Source organism: Apteryx rowi, unplaced genomic scaffold, assembly GCF_003343035.1.
Source record: "Apteryx rowi isolate R43461 unplaced genomic scaffold, aptRow1 scaffold_7, whole genome shotgun sequence".
NCBI lineage: Eukaryota > Metazoa > Chordata > Aves > Apterygiformes > Apterygidae > Apteryx > Apteryx rowi.
In genome coordinates, this window is record NW_020450982.1 from 5060790 (window position 1) to 5074273 (window position 13484).

The 13484-nt window shown below is 39.1% G+C and overlaps 1 protein-coding gene across 3 annotated transcripts in view; it reads right to left on the bottom strand.

Moving 5' to 3' along the window:
- MAST2 (microtubule associated serine/threonine kinase 2) overlaps positions 1 to 13478 on the bottom strand; it is a 206067-nt gene extending 192589 nt beyond the window's left edge. The window contains exons 1-2 of one of the 3 annotated variants that reach the window (XM_026086768.1): positions 13309 to 13478; positions 12824 to 12978 (exon numbers count right to left, since the gene is read on the bottom strand). The gene's annotated coding sequence lies outside the window, so the exon portion shown is untranslated. Of the gene's footprint in view, positions 1 to 12823; positions 12983 to 13308 lie in introns of all 3 variants that reach the window. The other 2 variants (XM_026086766.1, XM_026086767.1) reach the window with 2 other exon arrangements.
- Positions 13479 to 13484: the final 6 nt, after the last annotated feature.

The following is a 13484-nucleotide window of genomic DNA, read 5'->3' on the forward strand; positions in this document are numbered from 1 at the left end:
AACAAATTCTAAATATGTATAGCTTCTTGTGTACACTCTTCTGTGGTTAGAAAGATTACAAAAAAGTTACAAGCAAAATAAATTTAAATCCTTCTTTTGAAAAAAAAAAAAAAAAGCAATGTTTCCATGAATCATCTGATACTATGAGATACACCTCCCCTCTCTTACCTTTCTCCTCCAATGGGAAGTTTGGGGGGGGGGGGGTTTGGTTTAGGGTTGTTTTTTTTTAAATCCTTCAGGAAACAACTCCAAGGCATGTTTGAATAAGACTAATGTATTCTAAGCTTTAATGTTGTTTCTCAGGGGAAGTTCAAGTTGATAACTTTGTTGCCAGATGTCCAGGTGCACAAATACATTAAAAAGTTTGTTAAAAAGCAGGAGCAAATATTTACAACTACGCACACTATTACCCCCTTTCTGAGAATCATCAAGTTGCAGAATTGTTTTATCCATAATGGAACCACAGTCTAGAAAACAGGGATATTTCGTGATTATATATGGTATCTGGTTGAATGTTTCATCCTTACTGAAAAATTCAAATAGCAGTACAATGGCTCACACAAGCAAAGTACCTGATCCTACTTTGTTTTAAGAGAAGAAAGGGCACGAATTCTTAAATACACATTGGAAATGCCTAAACCCAGAAGAACTTCATCTATGGAAAAAAGAGCAGCAAACCCTGTACTAAAGCCTGTATCAAACTTAGAAGAAGCTCAAAGAAACCACTATCAGACAGAGTACTTCATATAAAGACTCAAAACCCATCACATACTCACTAGTAGTGTGAGGGGAAAAAAAAGGGGGGGGGGGAGGCTTGAACAGTTCAAGCACTTCATCTCTCTACCATTAGTATTCCAACTTAAATATTTTGAAGATTTAAGGTTACAGGTGCATACAGCAGGGAAAGTAACTCCTGGCAAGATAAAAATTAAAAAAAAAATCCATAATTCACCATTTCTAAGTTAGGATCCTGTCTGCTAAAAGTATTAAAAAATATATATATGACAAAAATTTTGATTTGTTGTAAATCTTGGTATTGCAAAACATCACTAAAGCTTCTCTCTGAAGACTTTCTACCATGAAACTCAGAAGACAGATGTGCCAAGCATGTGATGATTTCTGACATTACTGAACAGTATTACAGTAAGTTATCTTTCGCATCATACATATTGCTAAATACTCATTTTCTATATTCCTCTCTATTTAATGGCTGTCTAAAAACTAAGACATGTACATTTAGATTTGTTAAGGATAGTAATGCACGGCATCAAACTAAAACTTTTCTGTTTGCCACTTTTTTTTTTTCGGACTTATTCAGATAATTATAATGCAGAAAACTGACTGTAACACCTCCCATTACAATTAAGCAACAAGACAGACTAGAATGGAGGACTGCTTAAAGAACCAAGCAAACAGCAGAAACACAGCTGCATCTTAAGCTGTGCATGTAAAAAGAACTATCATTTCATGTTGGCTATAACAAGCAGGAGAATTATCAGCACATTCTGCAGAGTGCCCTGATCTCCTGCAACGCTGGCGCTTTTTTTTTTTTTTTTTTTTTTTTTTTTGCCAATCAGCGAACTTCCAAAACTCCAACCATATTTATTTTTGTTCACAATACAAACATTAGGTTTTCGTCGCACTCAGCAGGAAAGAGCAAAACAACATAAAACATCATTTCATATCTGTGTAAGTTCTAGCTAATGGCTAAATGCAATCAAGAAACAAAATTACAGTCAAGTCATTTTCTTTGGTAATGTAAATTTTCTCTGTATTTCTACTGAGAGAGGTGAGCAAGACTCAGGTGATAGGCTAAAGGTCCATTTTATTTAAATAAATAAATGTTTCATAGTAATAAAACCTAGAGGAATGTTTCATCTAATTTTATATTAATGAACATTATGGATAGAAAGGTCTGGGTCACATTTCAAGAATTGATACATTATTTGTATTAATATTTGATTCTCAACCCAAAATAATCTAGAGCTTTCTATGTCTGACACACAAATAAAGTAAATTTAAAATTAAAATATTAGCTGAAAATACGGAGTTTGGCAAGTGAACAATAATACAGTGCATAAAAATGTGCATGCTGTATGAAAATGACTGATTTAGTAACAGCGCAGAGTTCCAATCTTCTTTTGAAAAATGYGGACTTTCCAAAGAAAAATGTTTAAAGTTGTTAAGTTTGAAGCATCAAATAAAATCTCTGTTGGTCCTGTTTGAGATTTAGCCCTTAAAAGTGTCCCACGGCTAAGGGGGCTAGTAGAGAGAAATCCATGCTCAACTGCTGTTCCAAGGCTTGTTTCAAATGAAGCTGCCTACAAAGAAAAGAAAAAGGTAATTGATGAACCAAACTTTGGTGGGGAACAGGAGAGATGACCTAAAGGGGCCTTTTAATTAGACATTCAATGACTTTTTACAGATGTGTAACACAACTTTAAGATGTGATCTTCATTTATGAAGCTCACTTGAATAGTGCACACTTTGCAGGAAGACTAAGAATAGTATGAAAACAGAAAATACTACAGGAATCCTATTTAACGAAAGCATTTTTTTTGCCCAGTTATCACCTGAATAGTACTAGTAGTATAATTATTTGCAATTAGACTGTCTGAATCCACTAGCATCAACATAAGGTAAGCCAAATTCCACAAATTTAAGATAGGCAGGAATATAAGCCAACAACATTAGAGATGGACAGCATGGGTATGTTTAACAATAAAGGCAACAAGGTCACAGGAAATTAGTGGCAAAATAAAATCTAATATGCATGGCACAATGGCCTGCTAAGGGTTAGAACACTATTTGCCAACATACATGATGAAGAAAGAACAAAATTCATTTTAATCTGGTGTTATCACTAAGGAAGGTGGTTATTTGCAAAGGTTTTTGGGGGGGGGGTTGGGGGTTTTTTTTGTTTTTTTGTTTTTCAAGTGAAAGCTCCAATTCTTTGCCATCAATATCTGTCTCTGTGAGCCACCTGGAATATTCTCACTTCCTAGCACAGATGAGATAAGCACATCAATACACAGCAAAAATAACAAGCACTTCTGCAAAGTTCTCCTGAAGAGAAATTTTCTCTGAAGCTCAATAGCAGAGCTGCATGCAGGATATGAGGGGAAAAAAAAAATTATCATTTGATTATAAGGTTGTAAATAAAACTACCAATGGCTTTAGAACTAAAGGAAAGAGGACACACTAGAACAGCGGAACTTAAGTTAACCTTTGGAAACCAAACAAATACTTAATTCTTAGCTTTTCTCAACAGAAATCACATAAAATGGCAGACAAAGATAAACTAATTCACCATTCTTATCAATGTCTGCACAAAGAAATAAAGTCCCTATAGTATTGCACAAAAGCTTCTGCTCACCAAGCTGCATAATTCAGTTCCATCCCAAAGAAACAACAGCCAAATTTTTTTTTTCAAGGACAAGCCATGTATTACTTCCCTTCTGCTTGAGGACACAAACAATGTCCAATTGTCAGGTTTGCGAACATCAACAGGCATCAAGCTCAAACTGAAAGACTATAAAAGAAGTGCCTGATAAACCGGAAAAACATTGCTGCTAACAGATTCTCCTCTGTTCTCAAAACAGGGATCAAGGCAAGGGCCAAAGAACAACTAACTGAATGCACAATTTAACTTTCAGGGTCACATATTTTTGCCATCATCTCGACACTGCACAGATCCAGTTGAAGACAGCTGACTAATAAAATGGAGAAAGAGGTATTTGCTACAAATATGTCACTGCATTCATCTATGCAGAAACTGTTTCTTTAGCAATAGCTTTGCTTAAGGTCAGTTCACTTACTATGCAATTCATTTATAGGCTCTTCTCTAAGACTGTGACTATCATTTATTTCTTTGTACTCTCTGATCTTCTGGTGCTGTCTAGAACACTTAATGTCAGTCCTGATCACTCAATTTCCTTTTAAAGAATTTCTAACACTCCACGTGATGATTTTTTCATAATAAAGCACTCACAAACACTGTACAGATTGATAAGAATCATTTTTGTGACTCAAATCTGTTTTTAACTATGAAGCAGCCCATTTTTAAGATGAAGTTACCTTGCAATGAGCCCTTCTAAATAACTGGGTTTTCAGTACATTTCAAATGACAAAGAATACCATCATACCCAGAGCTTTTGCTAGCCCAACAAGTCCTCAGTGAACAGGAGACATGCATCTACCAGAAGAAGGTTAAAAGAACAAATGTTAAGAGATGATGCAAAACATTCAATTACTTCACTGCCTATCAGTGCATTTTTTCCTAAGTAGATCCACAAGGCTCTATGACATATTATTTTTCAGTCCTGTTTTTCCAAGAGTTTAACACTTTACTCATATTAGTCAAGTTGGATTCTTTGTCTCTTATACATCTTTCTTGGAAAGCTCTGAAAGTCACATGCAAATGTGTGCAGTTTTGCCAATTTGTGTACTTGCTTTGTAATGACAAATTATATTCAAAAAAAATGGTGCAAAGAAATTGAATCTGATGATTCTAAACTGTATGTTGTTCAGTAAGAAAAGCAGCAAATCCCAAATTTAATTCCTAGGATAACTAGAAGTAAATATGCACAGGGAGAAAGCCTTCATGGAAATATGGAACTGCGCTGTGCTAATTGATTTTTACATCACTGTAAAATAGAGTATAACTTACAGACAGGTGTTTATGCAGTCCTTCTGCACCTGTGCAACTGTCAGTGACTTTAAAAAAAAAAAGCATGCATAAGCAAAAGTATCAAATTCTCTTTATGACACATAGTACCAGGAAGGCAAGTTAGAAAACTACTTTTTTTTATACTCCTTTTTACTGAGCTCCAAACATAACAGGTATGTTTTTGAAAGATAAAAGGAAAACATACTTGAACATCAGCAGATCAGTCTGAAAGTACGGTGTTCCATAAAGATCTTCGGGCTTACTAAAATGCAGCTGCAGGACATTTTCACAAGTTTTCACCCCACAAACCGTACTGAATTCCCCCCTGCCCTTCAGCAGTTGTACCATTTACATTTAGCTTTTGTTTGACCAGGTTAAAAAAAGAAAATGAAGCATCTCAAGCATGGGTCCAACTCTACACATAACTGAGTCTTCATTAAGGTTGGTATATGCTGCAGCCCACAGCATTCATTTATCATTTTATCCATTCTACACTCTCTCTTCTGTCATGAAGGAAACAAACGTGTTTTAAAGCAGATTTTGAAGGTAAAAAACAGAGCTCTTTCATTATAAACCAAACAAGGCCTTCAGATCATTTTAATACAGTGATATGCCACAGAGCAACTCTCTACAGCCAAGAGAGACATCTACCAAGACATCAAAAAAAAAAAGTGTACTTTCCTCAGCTGAAACAGTTTTGTACTTCCGTGTTAAAAGGCAGGGTTTTGAGTGACCATGGACACAGCTTCTTTCTCCAGAGAACTGCATTTTGATCAGGCTTCCAATAGAACTACATCACCACCAAAAGACACTAGCCACAGCAAAGCACCATTTAATCCACAAGCGAAATTGTACAAGACTCCACATCATTTGTCTGTTTAGGTACTGTAGTTCTTAAGGAACAAGCTCTTGATGGGTGAGTAAACCTTTTTGTTTTAGTAGTCTCAAATAATCCATTAAGCTGGTGGTCTTCAATGCTTCCTTCACTTCAGCTAACTCAAGTTCTATGAACAAGAACTAAGAAAGGGTAGAAACATCACATGATTTAAATAAATGCCTATTGTCATATCTATAATAAATCACAGCACCTCTTATAAGCACCAAAGCTATCTTGGCTTATCTAGCACAATATGCAGCTCAGCCTTAACAGCAACAAAAATAACCTATCAGAGAAAAATGAAGGATTGACTTTTCTAGCAACTCTAAGAAATACCTTGTCAGGTAGGACAACATTCAAATTCTTTGTGCTACAAGAAGGCACATGAACTTGCCCAAGAAATGAGGCAACATCTAAGCTAATAGCATATACCTATTCCTCCAGTGCAATACACACGGATGTTACAAGGTTTCCTGAAATGTACAGTCATAAGTATATCCACAGGCTTCCTGAAGCTTCCGTAGACACCTAACCTTAGCCTTGGACAGCATCCCATTGTTATCTTCAAGTACACTAATAAATACCAAGCAGCAGCAGCTCTTCCCTTCAAACTAATAATTATGATTATAGAAACAAATAGTCCCACAACAAATGCAGCCATTTCTGATAAAGAACTTCTGCTGGCTCCTTCACTTGCATACTCCTTTAGGACAAGAAATAGAGCACTGCTGAACTCAGAGGCAAACCATCAGCAATGTGAACATCTATATAGTCATAATCCCTCCACTGTCTGCTTAGCTATTCCAATAGGTAAGCCAGATATGAAAGTAATGTAATGACACGGTATTTATTTACTCTTATTGTTTGCTTGTGACAGGATACTGAAATCTCAAATGGACAAGCTGAATCATCCCCTATGCAGATGATGCAATGCCTACCTATTTATTGATCGCAGCAGCAAATGAGGTTCACCCATTAATATTCAACTTTTTTGAAGGGGGTGATGTTTTTATGATACCAGACCAGAGGTGTGCCATTTGCCCTTTGGCTCTATTTTGTTATTATCTAACAAGCACACTGCAGAACTGGTCACTTGACTTCACATTCCTTTTGTCTGCTTCTAGATGACTCTTTTGGCTCAATGCTCTTATTATCTAACAAGCACACTGCAGAACTGGTCACTTGACTCTACATCCCTCTGATCTGCTTTTAGCTGAGTCTTTTCTTCAGCCACATTATTTTCATACTTCTAGACATTAGTATGAACATACAAGCCAATACAGAGTGACGTGTTACAAGCAGCTGCCATGCTGCCTGATCAAAATATAAAAAGGCAGAACTGTGGCTAATGAAGTCAGGCAGGAGCAGCTCTGGCATCAACAAGAATCTGAAGATGATTCAACAAGAACGAGTTGATGGAAGGCAGCAAGACTACCTAGAAGACACAGATAGGCTTGTTCCTTCTCGCTTCTTTCCTTGCCTCCTCAGAAAAAGAACAGGGGAGGAAACAGACACAGAAGCATAGATGTCATAGGCAACAGCTCTCTTCCCCAGCTAATCTTTGGCTTCTTCACCACCTTTATTTCCTCACAGAGAAGGGGATAAATCTGAGCAAGTAAATTCTGAGATGAGTGAGGATACAAGCCAACCAACCATATATATATATTAATGTGATGTGTGTATATATATATATATATATATAATATTAATGTGATGTCCTGAATACAAAGAGTTATAATAATCACATAGGCATAACATTACAAAACTCTTCCTCACACGACACACCCAACTGTGGCAAAACAATCCCCAAATTTGTAAAAAGACAAGTATCAAACAGTAGCTGAGAAGTAATCTTGCCTGCGATCCCACCATTGCAGGCCACCACTGGAATACTGACTACTTTTGGTACACACACTCCAAGAACAATTGGGGAAAAAGTTCAAAGTGCTAGAAAATGGTATGAAGCAAAAAGAACTCAGCTTCTCCTGTTCCCACTGAAGATAGACTTCACATTTCAAATACTTATCCATGGAAAAGATATCAGATAGCAGAATTTTTACTGTCCGTGCTAGCACAGGCATATTCCACAGCTGAAAGCTGGAAGTTAGACAAAATAAGCCTTGAAATAAGATGTGGTTTAGCTTCCTAACTGCAGGAATAATTAAACATTGGCAGAGCTTTCCAGAAGAGGTGACAGACACACCATGATCTAAGCCTAAGATAAGATCAATTTCTAAGTGAGATGTTTCAATTTATCTCTCAGGACAGTTCCACAGACTGCACCTATGGGGAAATCATGCTGGAGAGCCACAATAACCCATTTTGGCTTTGGGACCTATGAAGTTTCAGGAAGAAAGAAAAAACTTTTGCTACCTCCAGAAGGTTTGTAGCATTACAGTTTCACATGACTGTAACAGTTAAATGATTTGATTTTAAGTCAGTTATCTTGTTCAGACATCAGGACATACTTTCCATCCAACACAGAAATGACAAAATGTACTGTCTGAGGGATATGTGAGATCTCGGCTTCTTCAGGCACATCAGAATTCACAGCTGGAGACAGTCTACCACACCGACTGCCCTATCAGAAAGGAGTCGCCCAGCATAAAAATAACCAGGAGTGAAGAGATTTTTCATCTTTCTCCATATTATGGATGTGACTTGCCTGTTGGCATCAGCTTAACATCTCCTACATAATAAATACACATGCAGCAGATGAGCTTCAGTAACATTTTAGTTTGACTCTTGGTCAGCAGCAGCCAGGTTAAACTTTATACAAGATCAAAGGTCCACCTAACCCAAGATCCTGCCTCTAGCACTTTCAGTCCTTCTTCCAACCCCTCAAACTTTTTGAGGAGATTCTGCTACTGTCTTCCCTTCATCTCTTTTTTATCCTAGGAGGTCAAATAAAGTCACAGAACCTACTCATTAATCTTCTCCTGGCCCTGGTCACCCACAACAAGAGGAAGAGGAAGCTTGACAGAAGTGAGGGTGGAATGCTGACAACCATGGGGTCTATTTTTGTTCCGTCATCCTGTCATGTCTCTGAGCAGAACACCACTGGGCAGCACCCACCAGTTCCCTGAATGCCTTCATAGAGCAGTGAATGCTGTTAGGGGATATTCTGCTCAGCATCCTCTGTTTTTATTCTTTTGACCCTCAACCTCCATCCCCCTAACCCTCCAACAATACTTAGGCTTTTCCCAGATCTGTTTACTCTCCCCCTGCTTTCAGAGGAAGGCAGGATTTAATTTTGTTAGGGACAGCCTAACAGCCATTCCTCTTGGAAAAAAAGCCCATATGAATAGCCACAAACATCCCCTATGGATGAGTAGAGGGAAGCATAATGTGTTTGCCCTGTTCAGGCAAGTTTGCCCAGGCTCGTTATTTTCAGCTCAGATTTCCTCAGCTGAATTCAGACTACTCAGTAACCTTCAACAGAGCCCTTCTCCAAGTACCTCCACTCTGAATGCTTTTTGTATCCATAACATTCTTTGGCAAAAGGAGTTCCACACACCTATTATCTTTTGCATGAAGACCCACCTCCTTTTAAGCCTGACTCCCACTTTAATATAAGAAGAAACAAGCAGCTGCTGATCCCTATCTACCCTCTCCATACCATTCATGGTCTTGGGTGCTTCCATCATAAACCCCCAAGTCATATCTTCTAAATACTGAACAGTCCTTTATACAAGAACTTTGATCTTTCAGTTTAAGTAGGAAGTAACAAAAGCAACTGACAAATAGAAACTATGATCCATTTGGCGTTTTTCACAATAAACATCACTGTGTCTTAAACTAATTATATAAGCATGATATGGAAACAATCTAATGATTAAAATATGCCTCCTAAGCAACAATAATTTTCACCTCAACTTCCATTTTTCTCCTTCAAAGTAGTCAGCAAGCACATGATGATTAAGCTGATACTTCATGGAAATCCAGCTGGGCTATGTTTGACAAAGACCCCCACATTAGAGGCCCAATGAAACTAAATTGTCGTGAGATAAGAAAGACAATTCTGCTGTGAATTAATGAGTGATTAACAGACACGAAATAAAAGGTCGGAATAACTGGTCTTTTTCACAAAAAAGAAGGATCACCAGTGGAACTCCACAAGGATCCATTCTAGGATCAATACCTTTAAGATATTTTAAAGTGAAATCTAACAAAGAAACTCAACACTTACGTGACAGAGTTTGCTGACAATGTTTAAAGTTATTCAAGGTTGCAAAAGCAATGGCCAAAGATCTGAAGGAGACTTTAATGATACTGTGTAAGTGGGCTGTAAAACAGCAGATAAGATTAAATGCAGATAAATACAGAAAGTGATGTACAGTGTAAAAAAAAAAAATCCCAAATTTATATACACAATGACAGACTCTGAACTAGCTATTACCACTGAATAAGAGCAATTGTGGAGTTATTATAGGCAGCTCCATGAAAGCACCAGCTCAATTCTCAAGGATTGCCAAGTGGGCGGGGGGGAGCGAGACAGACAGACAGACAACAAAAGCAGATGTTAGAAGAACAAAGAATAAGATCTAATGCGCTAAATAAATTCACAGAAGATCATATGCTAAAATACTGTAGAGCCAGTCCTGATTATTGTTCCCCAAACCCTGTTTCCTCTGATCCCTGCATCACTATCTCCAAGCTGATACAGAACTGTAAAAGGTACAAAGAAAATGACATGGACCATCAAAACAATGGAGTCGCTTCTAACTAGAACTCCTCTGGAAAAATCATGAGCAAGGGATTGGTAGATAAAATAAAGGCTTACCAAACGATAAGCCACACAGAAGAACATGGAATTTTTTTTCACTGCCTCTTCCAATACAAGAATTGATGGACAAGGGATGAAACAAGCAGGTAGAAAGTTCAAAAACAGCACTCAGCCACAGGATGCTATGGATGCTAAAAGTATATATAGCTTCAAATACTGATTGGACAAATTCACATAAGAAAAAATCCACTGGGGGCACTAAAAACAAATATCACCTCTAGTTCCGGAAGTCTGTGAGCCACAAATTACTGGAGGCTGGGAGAGGTATTTCCTCAATATACACTATACACTGCTTATGCTGTTCTTATAGTCTTCTCTAAGCATCTGCTTTTGGCAGCTGACAGACAGGATACTGGGCTAAAGGGATCTTTAGTGTGACAGAGTGCAGTCATTTTTATGTTCTTAGTTATCCTAGTTATTAAGGCTGCCCAACCCAATCCATGGATTTCCAGTCACTTTCTACATTTACAAAACTTCTACCACTTCAAATGCAAGGCAAAAGGGAAGAGGGGCAAGAGGTTCTCCTTTGAGCACACGCTGAGTAGAAGCTTCACAAATTTTAGCAGCTAAACGCCTCAAAGATTCCATCACACTGAATACTTTCCAGTACATAAAGATCTGTTCCTACAGGTTGTATCAGGTCTTAATCAGAGTACCTGAGCTAAAAACAAGCTGGCAGTATTTCCCATTAAAAAGGCTTGGGTGTCTCAAGTACTGGCACTACTGATTTTGCAGCCTTTCCTATTTTGCAATCTTACTATTGTTTTGGTGAAACTTCCTGAGTGAACTATACAATGTTATACAGTATATAGTGTGTTCTGCATGCACGATTTGTAAGAAATTCAACTCACACCTATCAACATCACATGTCAAACCAGTACAACAAACGTTTTGCTATTGTATTCAGTCACTCTACCAACCACTGTTTTAATGGACAGTTGGGAAGACAGGAAAGGAAAAAAAGAAGTCACCTCTTCTGTTCTTAGACTCTCCCCTGCCCCAACCTGAATATTAGTGTTATTCAGATGTTTCAGAAAGTGATAAGCATCAAAAGCAATAGGCACCAGAGCATGGAGGAATAAAGAGGACCAGAATCTGCCCTCTTAATCACCTGGCTTTACAAGGCGCTAGAAAATAAAGAGAGAAAAAAAAAAAAAAAAAGAACTCCTTTCTTTTTCTAGGGCCAAACCAGGAATTCCATATTCAAGACAGAACCATTAGTCAAAAGCCACCAACCAAAATAAAAGTCTCCTATAAATTGAAGGTAGTGTCTGGTTTCTAGGAATTCTAACAGCATTTTTTCCTTCTGAAAGGTCAGGATGGATTCTGATCTTGGCAAGAACACATATATAAGTGGGGCTTTTAGATTAGGCTATCATTTGTATCTTATAATTGTCTAGTGTTAGTAGATCCCCAATAACCTGGTAAACAGTGAGTCTTCCTCCAAAGTTAACAACTAACAAATCAAATTTTCAATTAAATTGAGCAGGTACTTCTGTTCCAGACTCAGAACTCCACAACGAGCATCTCTGTTGCAAAATATACTTTCTCCAATATCCAAATGAAAATACCTTTCCCCTTCTCAAGGGAATCACCCTTCTCGGTTTAGACACACCAAATGATAACTTTAGGATAGCTAGCAGTGGTATAGCAAATGCAGACAAAAGGCCATAGTAATTCAAAAGTCAATGAACTAGGAAAGTTATCCTGAACAATAATTACTAACGTTTACTCTTTCCAAATATTTGCAATAATTACAAATGAAATTATGTTAGTATTTCTCACAGCACTTGTTTAAAGTACTGTGAAGTCATTAAGTCATCTTCACTCATCTAATGCAGCTCTTCCGGAATAACCTAGAAAGTGATAAAAAAACTACACAGTGTAAGCCTAAGCATCTGCAAAGATGATGTAAACTCAAGACACCTTTTCAACAAGAAAAGAGATGTCAGACAACATAGTTTTTCACTTTGCTCCTAAAAATGGCAAAGCAAGCCAATGAATTACTCTATCTTTGGAATCTTAGTACTTGTGATTATTTTTCTTTGGAGATGAGGAAAAAGTAGAAGTGCTAGTTGCCAAGCATCACCTACACTTTTTAATCTGCTAAATCTCATCCCTCATTTTTCTCTCTTGTAAAAATAGGAATAGCAAAATATATCCAAAACAAAGTTGAAGATCTTTTGGGTCTCCCACCCCTGTAATGCTAAGTAGTAATGAAGGAATCCATTCTTTTTTTAATGAAAGACATGATAAGAGTGGACATACTGAACTTCTGTGCTCTCATTTGTAGCAAGCCTACATATTTTCAAATAGCTATAAAGATCCATTTCCTAAATATATCACTTCTTGTTTTAAGAATTAAGATAAAACAAGCATATCAGAAGAAGTACCACCATAATTAACATTACAATTAGGATTAATGTACAGTGTAATCATTAACACCAGGCAGCATATAACACCAACTAGATTTCACCGCATCCTCCCTTACCTCTCCATCAGCATGCAGGCAAGACTCTTGGCACCAGAAAGACTCCCAGCAGGCCCCCACCGCCACCACTTACTCAACACCATGCGTTCAAAACACTGACAAACCACAACTCCATTTCTGACCACCACATTTATCCTTTCCTCTTCTCAGGGCATCTACCTGAAGAAACGCGTTTCACGTGAGAGGATGCTCAGAGGACGCGCTCTCCGCGCGCAGCGGAGCCCAGCCGACCCCCCGAGACGGCCGCGCCTCCCCCGGCCACCCGCCGCTGCTCGCCCCCAGGCCGAGCCAGGGAGCCCCGCGGCCAGGCGCTCCCCTGCCCCGCGACTGCGGCAGCCGCAGCCCGGACGGGCGCGGAGGGCGGCACCGCCGCGGCTCCCCCCGCCGCGGGCCGCGCGTCTCCATGCCAACGGGCGCCAACGGCCGGCCCGGCGGCCGCGCAAGGCCCCCGGCCCCGCGCACCGAGCCCCCCCACCCGATTTTACCCTCTCCAGCGCCTCTCGGCAGGGCGCCCCCACGGCCCTGGCGTCCTCCGGCTCCTTCCTGCCGCCGCCCCCCAGCAGCGTGGCTCTCCGCTCCGCCGCGCTGGCGGCCACCGCCCGCCCCGGCTCCCTCCGCGGCGGCGGCGCCGCTTTGTCCCCCCGGGAGCGGCCCTTCCTCA